The following is an 18,441-nucleotide window of genomic DNA, read 5'->3' as shown; positions in this document are numbered from 1 at the left end:
AGATGAATAGGGAAGGTTTGGGGACTGTTAAAAAGGATTGGTAGGCTTTGAATTGCTTTCAGTGTTGCATTTCTATTATTGTAAAAACAAGTACAGTTTTTTTGTTTGTTTTGTTTCTTTTGTTTGTTTGTTTTAATTTCTCAGAGAATTTGGTTGCAACCTGAAAGATATGAAGGGGCTGACCCACCCATCCAAATTGTTTCTTTATATCAGGGAGAGGATTTCCAACTAAGATGGAAACCAAGAGATTTAGAGCTGCAGGTCTTTGGAATGTTTTAGTAAATCCTTCCACAATGCCTTCAGGATGTTTTCTTTCCTTCTGAGTACACTGTTCCATGTTAGTTTACCAGAGGAGGCCTTAAAAAAAGTTCCTGCCAGGCTTTGAATATCAGCTTCCAAGTCGACCAACTTTTGACCACAGAGCTCATTAAAAAATCCTTTCGGGGTGCCTGGGTGGCTCAGTCCATTAAGTGTCCGACTCCTGACTTCTGCTCAGGTCATAATCTCATGGTTTGTGAGATCAAGCCCTGCGTCGTGCTCTGCGTTGAGTGTGGTGCCTGCTTGGGATACTCTCTCCCCCTCTCTCTTCCTCTCCCTCTCAAAATAAATAAATAGACATTAAAAAAAAAATCCTTTCAAATATCTCATTATTATCAAATTTTAGCCAGAACAAACAGTAAATGGTCCCAGCTGTATTGAACTCCTTTTAGAAATTATTTTTTTTTCATTTTTCTTTTAAACCAAAGGTATACTTTAAAATGACTCAAAACCAAAACCAATAAGCCTTTATGGCTTAATCACCGACATAAGCGGCATCCCCAAAGAGGGTGCAAAAGATGTAGCCCTCCCAAGATCCAGAACCACTCACAAAGATAACCAAAAGAAAGAAAGACCTGGACAATTTTCCATGAAAGCTGGCAACAATCAGTAGGACACTACTACAAATGGGGTGAAACCCACATTTTTATCCCGCCATATTCTTGGGACCTCAAACCTGCACGTACAAAAGCTAGCAACTGCATACCCCAGCAGAAGGAAAGCCAAGTTCTCAGGACACAAAAAGAGACAAACAAGAAAATGATAGCTGTCCTTGGAAGGGAAAGGATTGATCACCAATGGGCACTGAAAAAACAAAATACATAAGGCCTGAATTTGGAGAGGAAGAGACAAGAGAAATTTTACCTTCCTCTCTTGACCAGACACTACAGAGATCCAGAAGGCTGACTTTGGTAAGAATTCTTGCCCTTTGCCAGCTTCTACTAGTTTTCCCAGGATCCCATATGCAGGATCTCCTGAAGCAGTGGGGTGACCCAGCAGGTCCCATCTGCATCATCAGAAACTGTGGTGGAGGAAAAGTAATTTTTCCTCTACCCTTCTGAGTTCTTGGCTGAGGCTCCTTTTTCTCTAGGGCACCTTATAAATGGATAAGCTTATCTAGGTTAAAAGTCTCCCATTGTGGGGCTGGAGAGGAAAAAAATAAAAGTCTCCCACTTTGTCCACTGTAATTCAAGATTATCTTTCACAAGGTTAACCCAGTTGTCCAGACAAACAAAAGTTCTAGATTTATAATTTTTATACTTATAATTAGCTGGAGTCCTAGGCTCTTTGGAGTTGGAAGCAGCAACCCTTGCTCTCTCTCTCTCTCTCTTTTTTCTCCTTAAAAGAAAATTTTATTTACCTGAGGTCGCACACTGGACCAGTCTGGTTTTGGTCAGACCTAGTCTGGTTTAAGTTGGATCCAATCTAGTAGAGAAATGCTCAAATAGAGTCTGGGAGCTCATAATGCAAAAGCTAGAGAGCTTGGGGCAGTTGGTTGAGTGTCAGAGTCTTGATTTTGGCTCATGTCATGATCCAAGGTTATGGGATCGAGCCCCATGTTGGGCTCTGCACTGAGCATGGAGTCTGCTTAAGATTCTCTCTTTCCCTCTGCCCCTCTCCCCAGCTTATGTGCTCTCTCTCTCTCTCTCTCAAATAATAATAATAAAAAGCTACAGAGTTCATATATCTGACAGGGACTTACTTGGGATTCTCAGATGCAACAAGAAAGCAGTGACCAGCATGATCTCTGTGAATACCTTTGCCTGCATATTGCTCATTGCTCCCAAGGGTGGGCAAGAGTGTGGGAAGGGAATCACACTACTGACACCAGAATTATAAAAAGATAAACAGAGGCATATTAGCAATTTTAAGAGTTTATTTGAAGGGGACCTGGGTGGCTCAGTTGGCTAAGCATCTGACTCTTGTTTTTGGCTCAGGTCATGATGTCACCGTTTGTGGGTTTGAGCTCTGCACTGTTCTGTGGGTTCGAGCTCACCATTCATGGGTTCTGTGCTGACAGCTCAGAGCCTAGAGCCTGCTTCAGATTTTGTGTCTCCCTCTCTCTCTCTGCCCTTCCTCCACTCTTTCTCTCTCTCTCTCTCAAAAATAAATAAACATTAAAAAAAAAAGAGTTTATTTGAGCAAAAATTGACTCAAATTGGCCAGGGCCACACTAGAAGTGCTTAGGAGCAACTCCACCAACAGGAAATAAGAGAAAGGATTTTATAGAGAAGACAGGAGCAAGGCCAGAAAATTGATTGGCTATAGGTTTAGTGGTTGCATTATTTGAGAAAGCCTAGTTGGCTAATGGTCATTTGTTGTTCTTAGGTTTTAATTTCATAAACTTTAGGCATTACAAGCTTAGATTTTGGTTTGCTTATGCAGGTTACTAAGGCACTAAAGTCACTTCAATCTAATGGTCTTGCTTAATCAATTTACCAGGGGCTCAGGGCAGAAGCACACGGGGTTTATTGGTGAGAAGAAATGTAAGTAGCTCACCCAAATCAAATCTTCAGCCAAGCCTCCTCACCCTGAGAGGCACCGTCTCCCTCCTTTTCCTCTCACCCTTTTGGTCAGAATCTCCTGCTCACATTCATACATGCCTGAGGAGAGTGGAAGGTGGTATATCACTCCATTTCCTTCATTTATCCTTGACCTTCATTCATTATTTGATGAGGGTTTAGATTGCACCTCTCCTTTTTCAAATTCACATTTAATAAATTTCCCAAATAAAACACAGGAAGTTCTCTAGTGGAGAAAAATTTTCTGATAACAACTAACAACCCATTTTCTTTCTTTCTTTTTTAAAAATATGACTAATGCTCTGTAACCCACACTCTTTTTTTTAAAGGTTTATTTCTTTATTTTGAGAGAGAGAGAGCATGGGTGGGGGAGGAACAGAGAGAGAGAAGGAGACACAGAATCCGAAGCAGGCCCCAGGCTCTGAGCTGTCAGCACGGAGCCCGACGTGGGGCTTGAACTCACGAACTGGGAGACCATGACCTGAGCCCAAGTCAGATGCATAACTAACTGAGCCACCCAGACCTCCCTTAATAAACCATTTTCTGGGGCGCCTGGGTGGCTCAGTCAGTTAAGCGTCTGACTTCGGCTCAGGTCACGATCTCGCGGTCCGTGAGTTCGAGCCCCGCGTCAGGCTCTGGGCAGATGGCTCAGAGCCTGGAGCCTGTTTCCGATCCTGTGTCTCCCTCTCTCTCTGCCCGTCCCCCGTTCATGCTCTGTCTCTCTCTGTCTCAAAAATAAATAAACGTTAAAAAAAAAATTAAAAAAAAATAAAATAAAATAAACCATTTTCTGAGAAGACTGTGTGGAGCGGGTGTTATTTGACTCACGGGGCACATAAAGAAGATCATAAAGGGAGGGTGAGTCAAGCAAAAGAGGTGCCAATTGAGCGTGGCCTCTCCTGAGATGACAGTGGCCCCTTTGGTGCTCCCTTGGGAACTTCAAAGCACATCTCAGCCTTACCTTCAAAAGCACTCAGTGTGTATACCATCATGGAGCGCTCATCTTCCTCTAAAGCACAATAAAAAAAGAATGAGTGTACACCCTAAACTAGAAACAGCTCTCTTATGAATGTGTGCGCCTTCTGATGAAGAGGAGGAGAATAGACACTCACAGAATACTTTCCATGTGACATTTCCATTTTAAGACTTTTATATATCTTATCTCATTTAATCATCACAACAACTTTATGAAATAAGTACTATTATTATCCCCGTTTTTCAGATAAGGAAAAGTAAGAGAGAAGGTGTAAGCTTTTCTAAAGTCCCATAGCTTGTAAGATTAAAATCTGGGAAATAGGGTGCCAGATCTCCATTCGTAATACTGGCATGCTGGTCAATGCTGGTCTCATTGTGGGGTCCACCCTTTTCCAGGCACAGGCTCTCTGTGGGTGCCTCAGGCTACCATATTGATGGCAGCTTCAAGTCTGTGGCAGTTTGGTGGGAGCGCCAGGATTCACTCATCACAGAAGCTTGTTCTCAGAAGAAGAAGCTTGTTCTGGAGAAAGGTAATCACCTCTGCTTATCTAAAACTCTGGAAAGTGGCTGGCATTCAGAGACCTTAACTGCCATTTTAATTCCCCATCTACACTTGCATGGGTTGGGCCAATCAACTGAAAAGGACCCATGTTCTTGAACTCCACCTCCCTGCTGTGGAAGGAAACAGCTTTCTCTTATTCCCTCTTTTTTCACCAGCCTCACTATCTGGGAGAAGTTTGGAAAAGGAGTGAGTTCAGTCAGGTTAAACTTTGCACAAGAAAGATGCCCATCTTTTCTCCGGCCCACACTTGTGCGAAGTAGGTCAGCTCCACTTTTTCCTCAGGCTTCGACGGCAGGTTCCTTTACAACAGTCTGCAAACTTAACTATAAATATAGCCAGCTTTCCCTAACTTTCTGGCAACACTTAGGAGGTTTGCCTACCACATTCTCTGGATTGAAGCCCCTGAAACCAGTTCTCGAACCTTCAACCACAGTCACTGACACATTAATTCAGAGCACTTGTGGCCTCCTCAGATTGACCTTATGAGACATTCCATAGATCATGTTTTTCCTGCCAGCTCAGTATTAGCTCTATCAAGGGTACAACTGTCTTTTCTCTTGGGATGGAAATTGTATCTCCTCAAAACACTCTCAGTTTCTGGTAATCATTCCCATCACAAGCCAACTGGCCTTTCCTTAGCTCTCTCATCTGCTCCAACATGGTAAACCATGCCTCAAATGGCAGGCCCGGGCTTGGAGAATAATTTTCACCTTGTATCCGGGATTCTGACAATACAGCTCCTCAATCTTCAAGCAGTGGTTTAATTTTTAATAATTTTTTTTCTGAAATGAAAATCTTGAAACAATTGTTGGGCAGAGTTGCATTTATCCTAATTTCCTTCATCATCTTCTGGACAATCTTATATGTAGAATTGTGTAGTAATTTTCAAACTCTGACTCATTATAGCCCGCTAGACATAAATCACAAAGGATTTCTGAGTATACACCAGAGAATACTTGGTATACACAGAGTGTATTATATTTCTGAGTATATTACCAAAGTAATAAGTTGGTTGGTCAAGTACCTGATTTTACTGGGACTGAGGCATTGCCCAGGATGTGGGACTTTCACTGTTAAAATTTCAAAATAATTTGGCTTTAGTGCAAGGAGCTATAATCTATCATAGCTCTGATATGGACTGTACAAGATAATTCAGGGGGTGGGGGAAGCAACATATAAGGATTATGAGTCCACATATTTAGGTATGGGGGGGAAGTCACCTAACACATTATCAAGTGTTCTGGTAGAAATGGGGCGCCTGGGTGGCTCAGTCAGTTAAGCAGCTGACTTCGGCTCAGATCATGATCTCACAGTCTGTGAGTTCGAGCCTCACCTAAGGGCTCTGTGCTGACAGCCTGGAGCCTGCTTCTGTTTCTATGTCTCCCTCTCTCTTTGCCCCTCCCCCATTTGTGCTCTGTCTCTCTCTGTCTTTCAAAAATGAATAAATGCTAAAAAAAAAAAATTTTTTTTAAAAGATGGCATGATAAAAAGTAATTGAGAAAGATTTAACAAAGAAACTACTTAAAATGTTTAGGTAGGATTAAGGGAAATCAATGAGAAATATTTCAGAATCTCCACCCGCCCCCCACCTCCACCCCGCCCCCAACGCTGCCCTCATCCTGGGCTAACAAGAATGGGGAAGTTTCTAAAGATCTTAAGCTTGAGGGAGTAAGGGGAAGGAATGGTTGCCAGAATCCAACCCAGAGAGCCACCAGATGGGATCCGCTGCCTTCAGTAAAGAGATTGTCACCCCATAAGGAGGGATCCTTGGAAATAAATACCCCAATTCATTTTCCTCTCTTCCTCTGATCTCCTGCCAGTGCCTCCCGATGGCTGGACACAACTGGAATCCAGGGGCCAAGAAATCTATAGAAGCTGCCTAGAAAGGTTAGCCCCCTTGGGCACAGAACAGGGAAAAGAAAGGTGGAGAATAGATCCAAGGGATAAACAAAAATACAAGTAATCTTATCTGAAGGACCTATCCCATCAAAGTTGTAAGAGATTCCATCATTAGTGGAATTCACACAGAAGTTCATCGTTAACCTGCCTCCCCTCCTCACTCATGTCCGTCCCACCCAAGACCTTTATTACACAAAGCAAACTTTAGTCTACATTGTTTTCATGGTTGCTGCTGGGATGGGCATTGTCCAAGTTTGCCAGAACTTCCAACCCTCCCTTTGGCTGAGTTGTACCAATCTTGGGAGTTTTTACCAGAGTTGAGAACACAGACGAAAATGATGCTACCCAAATGTGCTCACCCTACAGAAGGCTACCACACTGCCAAGTCCTTCCAGAGGGCACTAGAGGGGGAAGGTCCCAGTGCCAGCTACCCACAGTACACTATCGTCCCTTTCCCAGGCTTGAGAATCTTCTTGCCTTGGCTCCTGCTTTTACATATCTTTTTACAAGTATACTAGCTCTTCTCCTCTTCCAGTGGAAACACCTTCACACATTTTCTTTAGCGGATTTGTGTTTTTACAATATAAAGAGAGGGCTTCCCGAGACAGCTTCTGTTGTCAGTCTTGCAGACTGGTAACTACCAAAATCTTGGCTTTCTTCTTGGAACAAGGAAGAAAAATATCACAGAAACAAACCCAGTTTGTCAGAATTCTCCCTGATTCTTCCATTGCAACGTAAGTAACATGCAGCTTGATTTACATAAATCATGCTGGAAATTAAAATTGTGTTGGGGTACTAGAGCCGAAGGGGAAATTGAGATTAATCCTACCATGTAAGATAAAAACCAGAAAAAAATATGTAAATAAAGGAAATCAGTATATAAAAAGACCGAAAAAACAGCCATGGCCTAGTCACTTATTTCACTCCCCATGTATTCTCTCTCTCTCCTCACTTTCATGTGTCTGAGCCTCTGAGTTTGATAGAAATGGAGGCATATGGGATGATAAAAGTAACCATATAGTGACATGGCTTCAACTATGATTTTCAAACAAACTTGCCTCTCCGAATGAACGTCAGATTACTTTCTGGAGCTGGTAGCCTCACACAAGCGACACAGATAAGAGCTGGAAGGAGCATCACGGCAGAGTTGAAGAGATGGGTCTGGCTTTAGACCCTGGAAGACTGAGTTTGAGTCTCTGTTCTATGACCCACTAGGTCTACGACTGCTCTTCAGTTTTGGTTTCTTCATCTGTAAAATTAAGATAACAATACCAACCTTATGGAGCTGGTGCAGGGATTAGAAATGATGAAGATGAGGCCGCCGTTGAGTTCCTAGACTATGGTCTATACCGAATAAATGATGCCTCCTAATAGTATTCAAGTAATTGTGCCACCATCACTGCTACAGATTACAAACGAAAGAAATATCTGAGAATGTGATGGATTAAAAAATGACCTGGACTAGAGGCAAGACCAAATGAAATTATAAGAATGGAAAAGGGCCAAAAAAAAAAAAAAAAAAAAAAAAAGGGAAAGGGAAAGGTCCACTGAAGGGAATAAAAAGTCTCTACCTGGGAGTATTTTTGTCTCTTCTTTCCAGTTTTTGTCTGAGTGGGGAATGGGAGGGATCCTGATCACAAAACTGACTCTCAATATGATTTTGGTCCCCATCTGGAGGAATAGCCATCAATAATCCCAATTCAGCATCTTCTTGACAGACTTGTATTTCAAACAACACTGTGGCCTATTTTTGGAGGTATGTATAGCTTGCTTAGGAGTATCCGTCGTAACAGAGGTCGAGAAAGTGCCAACTAATCTTAAGGGACCAGAATACATTGAGATCAGAAACTAAGGCTAAGGTGTGCCCAGTCCTACTTGTTGAGCAGCCATAATGATCTTATTTCCTGAGTTATAACGAGTGATGAGAGTAATGAGAGTTGAGTGATGGAGTGAAGTGTACATTACCTTCCAAGCAGATTCCTGCTCCTGTCTGGGTAATAAATCTGGGTAATAAAATGCCAGTTAAGCACATCTCCATGGGCCCTTCACAGAAGTCAAGACTCTATCCAACTCCCAAACAACCTCTTGCCCACAAAGATTGTCTTTAGAACCCTCCCAAACAGGAACACCTCAAAGTCATTTTGTCACATGATTAAATTTCTCACCATCTCAGGGTTAGATACCATGAAACCGAGATCCTTCTTGGTACAACTTCACTTGTGTTCTTTGGTTTACTCTTGTTAGAGATTAAAAAAAAAAAAAGCTGCCTACTATTTTTATACATTAATGAAATACAAATAAAATGCCATTATTCTTCTTTCGTAGAACCTGATAATGGGTTCCTTTAAAAGTCAGGTTCTGGGGCAACTGACTGGCTCATTTGCTTAAGCATCCAACTCTTGATCTTAGCCCAGGTCTTGATCTCAGAGTGGTGAGTTCAGGCCCTGTGTTGGGTTCCACGCTGGGTGTGGAGCCTACTTAAAAAATAAATAAAATAAAATAAAATAAAATAAAATAAAATAAAATAAAAGTCAAGTTCCATTCTTTAGCTTTAGGACAACATTTAATTTCATTATACTTATAGATTATGAACGTTGAATCTGAATAGAAAGTCCTAGAATTAAGACACAGGAGAATAGGCATAACCATAGACAAACAGCATAACATATGCCTTTACCATAACATACTTCTTCATATTGACAATCATCTCAAAGACATGTTTTTAGCTTAGCAGTGTGGTTTTTTTTCTTTCACAATGGCAAAATAATAATTATTATAATACATATACACACATACACACAAATCATCACCCCCAACCACCGCCAAAACAAAAGTAATTTCCTCAGAAAACAAACAAAACCTCTCCACTTAATTCTTGCAATATATATTTTTTTTAATTAGCCTACCTGAATTTGAGTTCTTTCTATTGATACTTCATATCTCTGAGTTTTGTTTTGTTTTGTTTTTTTTCATTTTCCATGTAACTCTCACTGTGGGGACTCCTAGTCTGGTATAACTTTACATTCTAAAACTTCAGCTTTCATCTTAAAAAACTCTAAAATTACTCCATCTTTACCAATGAAACCACTTGTTTACTTAATACTCCTTTTCATGTTAAATGGCATAAAAAGCCAAAGAGAAGAAGAAACTAGATTGAGAGCCAAGATGTTGAAAATCACTGTAAGTTGCTTAACCAGGAATACAAATAAAGGAAAGATTATTTTATGAAAACTATTTTTGAAAATATATTTCATGACTCAAAGTAAAACAGTATTAGGTGGATGTGTTTCTGGAAATTTGCAATAAGCTTGTGTGTAATTGTATATTATAGTAAAATACTATCTAGTTAGGACACAGTTATCCTGTCATAATAGAGTAGAACCTTGGTTTGCAAGCATAATTCTTTCCGGAAACATGCTTGTAATCCAAAGCACTTGTATACCAAAGCGAATATCGAGAACTATTGGCTCGGTTGTGATCATGTGGCTTTCAGCATCATGTACTACTCCCGTTGCAAGACATCGCTCATTTATCAAGTTAAAATTTGTTAGAAATGTTTGCTCGTCTTGCAGAACTCTCGCAGAACAACTTACAATCCAAGGTTTTACTGTACTTATTTTTGTTCAAATTTAACCATGTGACAAAACGACTTTGAGGTGTCCCTACTTGGGAATGTTCTAAAGACAACCTTTGTGGGCAGGAAGCTGGTGGTTAGATAGAATCTTGACTTATTGTGAAAGGCCCATAGGGAAATGCTTAACTGGTGTTTTATTACCTGGATTTACCTGGAACAGAAGTCCTCTCTGGAGTGTGTGCTCTGCCCACACTTCGCTCCATCACTCAACTCTTTGTTGTAGCTCAAGTTCACATTCCCCCACATCCTATGCTGAATAAAAGACTAAGACGAATAGTGATGGATGCAAAGAATTCAGGTAAAGGCAGAATTAAAAGGAGACTAGATGGGGTGCCTGGCTGGCTCGGTTGGTAGAGCATGTAACTCTTGATCTCGTGGTTGTGAGTTTGGGCTCTACTTTGGCTACAGAGATTACCTGAAAAAGCAAAAGAAAGCAGAGGACCAGAAGCAGTTTGCTCAGGGTGCAGTCAGATTTCTAGAGATCTAAATGTTTGGAAGAGGTAGCTATTACTCTCCTTGCTTATAAGTTTAGTTCATAATATCAAACTAAGTATACGCTCAGATCTACACTAGCAAACATTGCTCCTTCATGGTAATTTTGTGTATAGACATGTTTTTTTTTTCTTCTTTAACACTGTGAACTTATCATATGGAAGTCAAAAGTCTGATGGTGTGTGACTAGTCTTCCTCTCTTGTGGTTTCATTACAAGCTAGGTTTTTATCATTTTTGTTTTGTTTTGTTTTGAGAGAGAGAGAGTGTGTGTGCAGGTGCACGCACAAGTGGGGAAGGGGCAGAGAGAGAGGAGAGAGAATCCCAAGCAGGGTCCATGTTTAGCGTGGAGCTTGATGGCGGGGCTCAATCTCACGACTGTGAGATCATAACCCTAGTTGAAAGCAAGAGTTGGTTCTTAACCGACTGAGCCATCCAGGCGTCCCTAGTTTTTTCTGTACCCTCACAAATCTTCTCGTTCTTGTTCTCTATACCAAAGTTCCCACGTTGGGGGAGTATCACAGTAAAATTAAGCTGGTGTCTCCAAAAATGAAATAGACCTGGGGTACCTGGGTGGTGAAGTTGGTTATGCGTCTGACTCTTGATTTTGGCTCAGGCCAATGTCTCACTCTTTGTGAGATTGAGCCATGAGTCAGGTTCTGTGCTGACATCCTGACATCACGGAGCCTGCTTGGGATTCTCTCTCTCTCCCTCTCTCTCTCTCTCTCTCTGTCTTTTCCCCTCCCTACCTTGTGGGTGTGCGGGAACACATGTGTGCTCTCTCTCTCTCTCTCTCTCTGCCTCTCTCAAAATAAATAAATAAATTTAAAACAAATAAATAACAAAAATGAAATAGATCATTACAGGGAGCAGTTACAGATGCTAATGGTGTCTGACCAAGAGGAAGAATTTAAATTAAAGAGGAGAGGAGAAGGGGTTTTGAAAAGCAAAAACTGAGGAAGAGATCTATAGTGTACTTTCCCTTTTTTTCTTTTACTGGTTGAGGATTTATTTCCCAGAACTGTCATATCTACCAAAAACCAACACCAAAACCAAAAACAAAAACAAACCACCACCAACAAAAAAACAAAACCAAAAACAAACAAAAAACACCCCCCCAAAAAACAAAACAAAACAAAACAACAACAACCCCAAAATAAAAAACCATAAGGTATTAGGTCTCCTAGACAAGAGTTTAGATTAGATATCCCATGAGACTTCATTTCTTTCTTTTTAAAATTTTAATAATGTTTATTCATTTTTTTAAGTTTATTTATTTATTTTGAGAGAGAGTGCAAGCTTGAGCCATGGCCATGAGACTTAATTTCTGAATGACATACATTTTTTTTTGTTTTTTGCTTTGTTTTGTTTTTTATTTTTTGTGTTGCTTTTGAACAAGTAAAGATATAAAGGGAAGTAATGAAGAAGATGAAAAGGAATGGAGGAAGTCATTAAAACAGGAAAAAAAGAAAAGTAATCTGTGTGGAAAGAGACAGAAGAAAGCTTTTTCAGGAAGACGAGAATATATTTCATGCATAGTTTTAGAGAGTTAGTTCCAAACACTATAAACTAAAATTGCACACAGCTGTTTGGTTTCCTCTCTAGGGGTTCCCACCGGAAAGATGCACATCTTCTAGTGGCCAGAGAGCCTTCTCAGTTGATTTTTTTTTTTTTAAGTAAGTACCACGCCCAACATGGGGGCTTGAAACGGGGACATCAAGAGTTGTATGGTCTACTGACTGAGCCAGTCAGGTACCCCATTAGTTGATTCCATTTCTTTTTTTTTTTTTTTAATTTTTTAAATCTTTATTTATTTTGAGAGAGAGAGAGAGTGACAGAGCATGAGCAAGGGAGGGGCAGAGAGAGAGGGAGACGGAGAATCTGAAGCAGACAGCGAGAACTCACAGACAGCGAGATCATGACCTGAGCCGAAGTCGGAGGCTTAACCAACTGAGCCACCCAGGTGCCCCAAGCTGATTCCGTTTCTGAGGTGAATTCAGAGTGTTTACAGATTTTTATGCATGCTTCTTACATTTTACCAGATTCTAATTCTTAATCAAAGAGGAGAGTTGAAACTCTCCTCCATTAGCCCCAGTGTCAGAGCAATGGAGATTTTTTTTTTTTTTCAACCAGAATTGTGTAGTAGAAAGAGTACTTGACTAGTATAAAGAGACTCAGGTTTTGATTTTAGTTTCACCACTTACTAGGTGAATTAGTTTGAGAAAGTTGGTTAATACCTCTGATTCTCATTTGTAAAATGAGTGGGGTTGAAATGATTAATTTCTTTAAAAAAATTTTTTTTAAATGTTTATTTATTTTTGAGAGAGAGAGAGAGAGACAGAGCATGAGCCTGGGAGGGGCAGAGAGAGAGAGACAGAGACACAGAAGCTGAGGCAGGCTCCAGGCTCTGAGCTGTCAGCACAGAGCCCAACGTGGGGCTGGAACTCACGAACTATGAGAACATGACCTGAGTCGAAGTCGGGTGCTTAACTGACTGAGCCACCCAGGTGCCCCTGAAATGAATACTTTCTAATATTTATTTCCAGTTCTTATTTATTTATCAGACGATCTGTTTAAGTTCTTCAACCAAAAGTATACCAATTTGCTAATCTTTAGAGAAACATTAAGAATTTATCCCAATAGTTAAAGAGTAGTTTAGAAAAAAACAACAGAAGCAAACAAATGCAACAAAGTCTTTGAGAAGCTGTCACTTTTATACAAAAAGAGTATGTTGTAAGTAAACTTATTTTTATGAAAAAGTAAGTTTTTTATTAAAAAAAACTATTTTTTATATAAAAAAGTATGTTGAAATAATCAGGTTTTTTTAAACTTGCTTTTTCCATTTCTCAGTAATTGCTTCTCCCCTCTCAATAATCTCACATCTAGAGGAGCAACATTTTCCAAATCCTAAGTCCAGTTTCCCTTAGGAGAGGGTAAAGGCAATTCCCTACCTTACCCTTAGTTCTCTTAATGAAAAAGAAGAAATCCTAAACTATATCTTCACCTTGGTATGCCAATATACATTTTAAAAGAAGAGTGCAGGGGTGCCTGGATGGATCAGTCAGTTGAGTGTCTCACTTTGGCTCAGGTCATGATCTCCTGGTTCATGAGTTCAAGCCCCACATCGGGCTCACTGTTGTCAACACGGAGCCCGCTTCAGATCCTCTGTCCCCCTGTCTCTGCTCCTCCCCCCATTCATGATCTCTCTCTCTCTCTCTTTCTCAAAAATAAATAAACATTAAAAAAAAGATAAGAGTGCGTGTTTACAAGAGCAGTGGTGGCAAGGAAAGGATCTTGTAAATTAACTTTATTTACGTGCTCTAGAACTTATCAGTGACACTGTCATAGAACTATTCAGAATCATGAAGTTATGGTTCACATAAATTCTTTGGGTATTCTATGTCATAAGGAAGCTCAAGGGAGCCTGATAGGTAACATTATCTTAATGGGTTACCACAGACAGATGCATGGTCCAGAGTTCAAGGCCAGGATTTTTTTATACTAGCCTTCTGGAGAATTATTCAGGCTAAACTTCTCCTTGTCTAGGGGCACCTGGTTGGCTCGGTCGGAAAAGCATGCAACTCTTGATCTCAGGGTTGTGAGTTTGAGCCCCACATTGGGTGTAGAGATTACAAAAATTAAATACATAAACTTGAAAAAAAAAAAAAAAAGAAAAACTTCTCCTTGCCTAGAATACTTGCATCCACTAGCCACACTGAGTACTTTATTGTTTTTTTAAATGTCAATTTATTTCTTTTGGGGGGCGGGCAGAGAGAGGGAGACAGCAGACAGCCCCTTGCAGGGCTTGAACTCACAAATTGTGAGATCATGACCTGAGCCAAAGTTGGATGATTAACCAACTGAGCCGCCTGGGCACCCCCACCCTGAGTACTTTAACTGAGGCAAGTCCAAATTGAGAAGTGCTTTGAGTTTAAAATACACACCATAGTTTGAAGACAGTAACAAAGGGGGGAAAAAAACAGTAAAATAGAGAATTAATAATGTTATGTTGGTTAAATGTTGAAATAAAAATACATATTTTGGATATATCAGGTTAAGTAAAATGTATTAACATCAATCTAATGTTTCTTTTTACTTGCTTTGTGTGTGTGTGTGTGTGTGGCTGCCAGAAAATTTAAAATATATACATGCCTCATATTTGGGGCTCAAATTATATTTCAGTGGTACAGTGCTGGTCTAGCCCAACAGCTCCTTGGAATACAGGGGCCCTTGTGGTATTGATTTGCACCCTAGCTCCTAATGGGAACAGTCAGTAAATGTATGAAGGTACTAGTGAATGCCAAAGAGAGTCAGGGTATCTCCTCCCCTGGAAGGAGAACACTGCTGGAGACCAAGAAGAATCTTTGCTCTCAGAGAGCCTGGGTGACTCAGTTGGTTAAATGGCCAACTTCAGCTCAGGTCATGATCTCACCGTTCGTGGGTTTGAGCCCCGCATCGGGGTCTGTGCTGACAGCTCGGAGCCTGAAGCCTGCTTTGGATTCTGGGTCTCCCTCGCTCTCTGCCCCTCCTCTGCTCATGTTGTGTCTCTCTCTGTCGCTCAAAAAATGAATAAAAATTTAAAAAAAAAGAAGAATCTTTGCTCTCTGATTCATCTACTTTTTTATTCCAAACTGACCATTTCCCCCCCTCATCAGGTTTAGATGAGCACTTCACTGTTTTTCTGGTGTCAGATGTGCTAATATATCAATGCTTACATACTTTAAAGCTCTAGTTCCTTGAATGGCTTAAACTCTCCTTAATCTCCTTTAGTCAATTGATCGTATTTTCCTCCCTAGGGTGATATGCGGGATAGTCTCTTGGCAACCCAGCATTATTCTGAGCCTTTTCAAAGGCAGGAACTACATTTCCCAGAATTACCTTCTCTGAATGGTTCCAGGTTAGAATCTGTCAATGAGACTAGTTCAAGATTTAGTTCAAGACTGAGAAGGCAGAAGAGAAGGATGCCACTGTTTTCCAAAGTTAGTTACAGGAAGATGCATGGACAGATGGAAGTTCAAAGCTGCTTACACCTAAACTTGAACTCCAGCATCTATATTGCTGATTAAGACAGGTAGTATGGGTGGACACACTTTGAAGCTAATAAAGTCGAGACCGAAGGGCTCCTTTCTTGCATGGGCCCATTCTAAGATACTGAGGGTGGCTTTAGCAAATTCGCGTTCATTATTTTTTTCTTAAAGAGAGCTGTCTAAATTGCGTAAGCTTTACGGCTCCCCAAACCTGGCTGTAGCCTTGAATGGCTGAGCACCTCCTAGAGATCTTGTGACTCCAGTGACTTTGCAAGAGTTCCCAAGAATCACTGGCTTTCAGGCTGGATTCTGAGATCTTCAATGGAGCCTCTCAGATTTTCCCTCTCACCCCCCCAACGCTTCAGCCCTTCCGAAAGTTGTGGAAGTTCTAAGTCCCTTCATACTAGGAACAGAGTGGCTTTTATTTTCATGATCGAGACAGTCATTGCTTAAAAATGATTGCTGTCAACAATTAGATCACAATTCAGTTTTTGTTTGTTCCACTTATTCTCAAATTTTAAAAAAATGACATTTTCTTACAAAGGAAATGATAGTGAAAGAAATTATTTAACATCACATGAAAGAAAACCTTAGTGTAAACTTCATTTTGGTCAACACTGGAAACTCATAATGTAGCACTTTGTCTGTCATAGTGTGTGCTTAGAAAATATGTGCTAAGTGAGTATGGGAATTAACGAGTGAGTGAAGGAATGAAAGATTATGTGCATCTGAACCAAGCTGGTCTCTAGTTATGACTATTTAAAATTTTTTTTTAAAGTTTTATTTTATTTTTGAGAGAGGGAGAGAGAGAGAGAGAATTCAAAGCAGGCTCCAGCTCTGAGCTGTCAGCACAGAGCCCGATGTGGGGATCGAACCCATGAGCCGCGAGATTATGACCTAAGCTGAAGTCAGACACTTAACTGACTAAGCCACCCCGCACCCCTCTCTAGTTATGATTATTAAAACAACATAGATCGTTTGTTCTAAATCATTCTCTCTAGATTTATTTAGCACAATACCAAGAATTACCAGCTGCTCACTGCTTTCCTTGGATGAAAATGATGAGCAGTTTTGGGAGCCATGCCCGCACAGAATCTAGGAAATCCCAGGATGCATCTGTAAGTACGTATCCAATCTTCAGAGGTTGAGACCATACCTGTTCATTAGGAATTATTTTCCAGGGGTGAATATACACATACAGGTTTCCCCCGCTATCAGAATGTAGAGTGTTTCTATGAAAGCAAAATGGCGTAAAGTAGAGACACAATTATCCTTTATTTATACGGAAAACTTTTTGAGCATTCCTAGACCCAAAAAACAGCCTCTCTTGGGCTTTTATGATACTTTAGGACACATCTTGCTAACAGATGCGCAAAATAAATCAAGACAAAACACAGATGCTCACAGAAACAATTCAAAGCTATGGCAACCTAATACCGAGATGTTGAGTCCAGTTTTCAGGGAAGGAGCTTAGCAGGACCACTCTCCCTGCTTGGGGTGCATTCTGCCTCTACAATGACTTGTGCAAAACAAGCGCTGAATACTATCTTTGCTTTTCACCTTCTTTCACAGAAGCGAAATCCTCTTTGGATTTCTTCCTGTTAGTGAAAACAGGTACTAATGTACGTCTTTCGTAGAAGGCAAATGGCTTTAATATGAACATTTGCGAGTTGGGGATACTTGCATATATATATTTTTAAAATTTTTTTTAACGTTTATTTTATTTTTGAGACAGGGAGAGACAGAGCATGAACAGGGGAGGGTCAGAGAGAGGGAGACACAGAATATGAAGCAGGCTCCAGGCTCTGAGCTGTCAGCACAGAGCCCGACACGGGGCTAGAACTCATGGACCGCGAGATCATGACCTGAGCCGAAGTCAGCCACCTAACCGACCGAGCCACCCAGGCGCCCCTCTTGCATATATTTTAAGAAAGGGCTTTAGGATGAATTAGACTGGAGTTTGAAGAGCTCAAGCCCTCTCATCTTTTTTCTTGCAATCCATTTCTACATGGTAAATGGCAATGATAATCATTTTGTTGGGTAAGGAAGTCAATGGCCAGTCTTCGCCAGAATAAGTCCTCCTTGTGACTTAAAGACTAGAGTCTTTAAAATTAAGAAATACTTTAGTCATGCTTAGTATTTGACCAGGATTTTTTCAAACACACGCATTAACAATACCGAATGCTACATACTGAAGTCAAACCAAAATATGAATCTAACATTTAGATGTTTGTTATTTTTAAAATATAGCAGTACATGGAAAAGTAAAAAATTCCATATTCTGCTATTTTTCTAAGAATTCATTTTCTTTAATTTGTATGTTTTTCATGAATGGAGTAAGAAAGAAACAAGGCAGGGTATTTTCACAATTATGGATAATGCACGTGTTGATAGGTTTGGGAAAATTTGGTCTTTTTGTTTGTTTTCATTTAGTAAACATTCACTGTGTTCTAGCTCTGTTCTAGGCGCCGTGTTAGCCCTCAGGGATACAATGGCGAATCACACTCGCCAGCAACCGTCTTGATGTAGCCACAAAACAGACAATTCCGGGGAGAACCATTGGTAAATGATTCAGGAGATTAGGAACTGAAGAAAATGAGCTTTTGTTGGACTAGACATGAGAGTTACATAGGATAATCTCAACTACTTCCCAGAGTGCCTTTGAGAAACTCCCTCAGAGGAGGAAATGCACTCTGTGACTCTGCATACCTAGTCCAAGTAAACTCCCTCAAGAAAGAGCAGTACTAGAATGTGGACCTAGGTGTGCCTGCATCCTATAGGCCCAGAACACGAAATACTCCTAAATTCCAAATAGGCGCCGGGTCCAGGTCATTGTCCCTCTGGCCGTGTGTTTAGCCTGATTCTCTAAAAGCCAGGGGGACTCCTCAAACTGGGAATATCGTTTATTGGGTGATCTGTTTCTCCGTACCTCTCATCCCTGAGACTAAGAGGGCTCAGTTGCTTAAGCTTTCGCCAGCTGAGGGTTGCAATTGGAACAGACGGTAGGATGTGAA

This window comes from Panthera tigris, chromosome B4 (assembly GCF_018350195.1).
Source record: "Panthera tigris isolate Pti1 chromosome B4, P.tigris_Pti1_mat1.1, whole genome shotgun sequence".
NCBI lineage: Eukaryota > Metazoa > Chordata > Mammalia > Carnivora > Felidae > Panthera > Panthera tigris.
This window is presented reverse-complemented; position numbering follows the sequence as displayed.